This window comes from Condylura cristata, unplaced genomic scaffold (genome assembly GCF_000260355.1).
Source record: "Condylura cristata isolate star-nosed mole 26May11 unplaced genomic scaffold, ConCri1.0 scaffold00025, whole genome shotgun sequence".
In the NCBI taxonomy this organism is placed as follows: domain Eukaryota; kingdom Metazoa; phylum Chordata; class Mammalia; order Eulipotyphla; family Talpidae; genus Condylura; species Condylura cristata.
This window is the reverse complement of record NW_004567126.1, coordinates 618544-623601: the sequence shown is the minus strand read 5'-3', so window position 1 is coordinate 623601 and position 5058 is coordinate 618544. Positions and strand designations below refer to the sequence as shown.

The window sequence follows — 5058 nt, the reverse complement described above, 5'->3', positions numbered from 1 at the left end:
AGAGTGGGGAGCAGAACAGGCAGATCGATGAAGTACACTGCTGAGAGGAGCAGTGGGCAGGTCAGGAGAGGTCTGCCATGCCATGTGGATCTCCTCCGGGGCAGGCGGGAATCAAACTAATGTGGAAGTGGCTTAGGCTTCTTAGTGCAGTGCTTTAACCCGCTGCGCCACCAGGGAGGGCCCTTTCTGCCCATTTTTTGATGGGGGTGTTTTTTTTTGTAGAGTTTCATCAATCTTTGTATAACTTTGTGATCAATCCTTTATCACTCATATCATGTGAGAAAATTTTTTCCCAGTTGGTGGGATGTCTGTTTTTTGTAATGTCTCTTTTGCTGTACAGAAGCTCTTTAACTTGATGTAGTCCCATCTACTTATCCTTGCCTTCACTATCGTTGCATTGGGTGCTGTATCTTCAAAGATGTTACTGAAGTGTGTGTTGTGTAGTGTTTGGCCCATCTTTGCTTCCAGGTATCTATGGTTTCTGTTCTTATGTCTAGGTCTTTAATCCATTTAGAGTTGATTTTTGTGTATGGTGTGAGGTAGTGATCTAGTTTAACTTTTTTTTGCAAAAGTTTCCCAGTTTTCCCAGCACCATTTGCTGAACAAACTTTCTTTGTTCCACTGAATCTAATTTGCTCCTTTGTTAGAGATTAGCTGCCCATTAGTCTGTATTTTTTTTTTAACATTTTTTTGTTTATTCATACAGAGCTGTGGTACAGGTCAGGGGCACAGGCCAGAGTTGCAGGGGCAGTGAGAGGGTTCACCAGAGACAGTGGGGAGCACAACAGGCCGACTGACAAAGTACACTGCTGAGGAGACCAGTGGGCAAGTCAGGAGAGGTCTGCCGGGCCATGTAGATCACCTCAGGGCAGGGATCCAAATCATGCTGAAGTGGCTTTAGCTTCTTAGTGCTATGCTACAACCCGCTGCGCCACCAGGGAGGGCCCTAATCTGTATTTTTTTTTTAAAGATTTATTTATTTATTCATACAGAACTGGGGTACAGGCCAGAGATGGGGTGGGTGAGAGGATTTACCAGAGACAGAGCGGGAAGCAGAACAGGCAGATCGATGAAGTACACTGCTGAGGGGAGCAGTGGTCGGGTCAGGAGAGGTCTGCCACGCCATGTGGTCACCTCTGGGGCAGGCGGGGATCGAACTCATGCGGAAGTGGCTTTAGTTTCTCAGTGCAGTGCTTTAACCTGCTGCGCCACCAGGGAGGGCCTAATCTGTATTTTTTAACGAATAAATTCAGGACCTTTACATTTAAGATAGTTATTGAGACATGCACATTCTCTTTTTTTTTTTCCCTTTTAGTTTGTCTTTTTGTTTTTGTTTTTTCCTTAAAGAGTTATTTATTTATGCATATGGAACTGGGGTACAAGCCAGAAGTGCAGGGGTAACAAGAGGATTCACTAGAGACAGAGTAGGGAGCAGAACAGGTGGACTAATGAAATACACTACTGAGGGGAGCAGTGGGCGGTCAGGAGATTTCTGCAGCTCCATGGTCACCTCCCTGGCTGGGGATGGAATGCTTGCTGAAGTGCTGCAGCTAGCTTCATAGTCCTGTGCTTTAACCCATTGCACCACCAGGGAGGGCCCTGTCTTTATTTTTTTAGTATTTGACACCTTTATGTTTACTCATTATCATTGTTTTACGTATTTTATTGATTTTTGTTAGAAGATTCTGCTGAGTTTAATATATGGTAGCCTATTTATATGTCTGTTGTATACTCTGGTCTCAAATTTGTTCTAATGGCTACATTATTTCTTTCTTTTCTTTTTAAAGATTTGTTTACCTAAGCATACAAGAACTGGGGTAAAAGGTAGCTGTGGGGAGGATGGGGGAGGTGACAGGATTCACCAGAGACAGCGGGAAACAGAACAGGCAGATTGACTGAAATACACTGCTGAGGGGAGCAACAAGCATGACAGAGGAGCTCTGCCATGCCACGTGGGTCACCTCCCAGGTCAGGGATCAGATTTGTGCTGTAGTGGCTGCTGATAGCTTCATAGTGCTGTTGTGCCCCTTCTTGCATGTTGGTTTCTGCTGAAAAGTATACAGTCTGATTGTTACTCTCTTAGGGGTTGCCCTTTATTCTCTTGATGTTTTCAGTATTATCATTGTTTTGAACATTGTCTTATTATAATATGTCTTAAAGTGTGTTTTTCTGTTATTACTTTGTTTGTAACACTTGGGCCTCTTGGGATCTGTACATCTGGTTTCCCAGGTTGAGGTGTTTCTTAGTAATTAGTTCTTAAATAAATTTACTCTTTATTTAATTCCTTTGTTTTTCTTTTACTTTTCTGGGATCCCCATAACACAGTTGTTAATTCTATTTAGATTACCTCAGAGAGCTATTTTACTGTCTTCATTTTTTTTTCTTCTTTGTTGATCTAGTTGTGTTTTCTCTGATATCATGATTTTTGAGCTCTCTGACTTTTCTATTTCATGCATTTGTCTGTTGTTGAGGCCTATAGTTGTATTTTTATAAGTTGGTTACAATATTTTTTAGATCCATCATTCTATTTATAACAGTCTCATTTTCTTGGTATTTAGTTTGCTCCTGCTTTTCATCATCTATTCTTTTATTTCAGTAAACACTGTTAAAATATCACCTTGAACTCTGAAAACATATTATGCTGTTAGATTGAGATGCTCTTTGCTCCAGCATTTGTGGTATCTTTTTCTGTCTTTTTTCATTTATAGTTTTTATTGGTTGTAGTAGGGATAAACTTTATGACTGCTACTTTGTACCTGTTCCAGTGGCCAGAGAACTAGTACTGGCAATTGCCAATTGGGTGGAAATGATCAGAGGCAGTAGGATACTAAAGGATCAACTCCATTGAATGTCAAAGATTTCAAGCTTTCTACAATTCTGTGGTTATCAGAGTTGTGTGGTTGCGATCCATAGTGATCCCCTCATAGACCTAAATTTCTCCCATAGTCTGCCAGCCTCAGCATCTAAGCTGTGTTTGAGCACTAGATGTAGAGCTGTTTGTAGTTATTTTCATTGCAGCTGTTCTGCAACCTGGGTCTCATTTTCTCTGCTTCTCCAGTATAGGACCTTACCCTAATTGCTTGTTCCTGTTAAGATACAGGTCCTTAAACTCTGGTTAATGAAAACGCTCAGTTGTTGTCTAGGTTTTGTCCGTGGATGGGGTGCTGGTAGGGGTTTAGAAGATCACAGTCGTCTGCGGGTAATAATCTCTTTTATGAGGTGATTTAGCTCCCTTTTTATTTTGTATCTTATGATCCTTTTCTGGGTCTCCTCACAAATTTAATTTCTTCTCACAGATTTCAGCTCTGATGTTTTCCTCCCCCATTTGGTAAAGGGGGAAGCCTCACTCATATTGCATACATCTCTGTATCATGGGTTTGGTTCCCCATCCCTGGAGATACTATAAGTGGAGCTCATGTGAAAGGTTGCCACAACCTTGTATTTTGTGGTTTCAATCATGTTCTATTTGGATCTGCCCTAGACTATGGCTCTGACCAGGGCTTTGATTTATTCCTCTCATCTTCTGGAGGCCTCTCATTTCAGGGAGTGCCTGAATTTTGGATGCCTTGCACAAATCTAAATGAAGTAGGGCTTTGTCCAAAAGGCGCCCAGGCCAAAGTGAGGCCTAAATATTTTTTATTGTATTTCTTCTGTAGATTATTTTTTCTATACTTTTGTAGTTATTTTCATTGTAGCTGTTCTGGAGATTATAATATGCATCTTTGTTTATCACATTATATTTCAGATTAATACTATTAAAATTTTGCTCGAGCATTCCACATGCTGCCTTTATTTTGTGTTATTTTCACATAATATCACACCTGTGTAGGCTATAAACCCAACAGTATAATCTTATAATAGAGGCTTTTTATAATCTTACGAAGTTAGGAGAGAAGAAATAAACAAAAACATACATAGTGAGTCTTTTATAATGGTCCATGAATTTGACATTTCTGGTACTTTTTAATTTCTTCTCACAAATTTAAGTATTCTCTCAATGCAAAACAGTTAAGGCATGTCTGCTTGAACAAGTAGCTTGTCTTTGGTTCTTTGAATATGTATTTCTTCAGCCTTCAGCCTTTGAGAAGGATATTGTTTTTTATTTAAATAATATAATAGTTTATTTTTACATCATTTTGTGCATTTTTCCATCTCATTTGTAATCCCGTGGGCATCCCATCACCAAATCACCCATGTGCCATTACCATAGTCCAGTGCATTTCCCCCCACACAACACTGTTTTTATCCCATTCCCCATTCCACCCTCATAAAATGTCTCTGGTATATAGCTGTTCATTATTATTTTCTTGCCTGGTCCATTATACTCCTGATATGAGTGAAACCATCCAGTATTTTTCCTTTTCTTTCTGGCTTCTTTCACTAAGCATGATCTTTTCAAGCTCCATCCACGTTGCTGCAAAAGGCATGTGTTTGGTTTTTTGGTTGTTGAGTAATATTCCATTGTGTATATGTGCCATATCTTTTTAACCCAGTCATCCACTTTTGGGCATTTGGGTTGTTTCCATGTCTTTCTATTGTAAATAAAGCAGCAATAAATTGGGGGTGCAGGTAGGTATCTTTTTGAATCAGTGTTTTTGTGTCTTTTGGGTAGATACCTGGGAGTGGGATTGCTGGGTCATATGGAAGCTCCATGTTTAGCAGTTTGGGAAAACTCCAAACAGTTATCCATAGTTTGCATTCACCAGCAGTGCAGGAGATCCTTTTTCTCCACATCCTCTCCAACATTTGTTGTTGCTAGTTGTTTTAAGATGTGCCATTCTCTTTGGGGTGAGGTGGTATCTCATTGTGGTTTTAATTAGCATCTCCCTTATTACAAGTGATGTTGAACATTTTTTCATATGCTTGTTGGCCATATGCATTTCCTCTTTGGAGAAGTGTCTTTTTAGCTCTTCTGCCCATTTTTTGATGGGGATGTTTATTTTTTTTGTTTGTTTTATTTTTTTTTTATTAAAAAGTTTATTTTTACATCATTTTGCACATTTTTTTTTTTCATCTCAATTGTAATCCCCACGGGTTTCCCATCACCAAATCACCCCT

At 39.7% G+C, this 5058-nt stretch overlaps 1 protein-coding gene across 3 annotated transcripts in view; it reads left to right on the top strand.

The window, feature by feature from the left end:
• Nucleotides 1–5058, top strand: part of SMARCA4 (SWI/SNF related, matrix associated, actin dependent regulator of chromatin, subfamily a, member 4) — a 91745-nt gene that overhangs the window by 36735 nt on the left and 49952 nt on the right. The window lies entirely within an intron of this gene.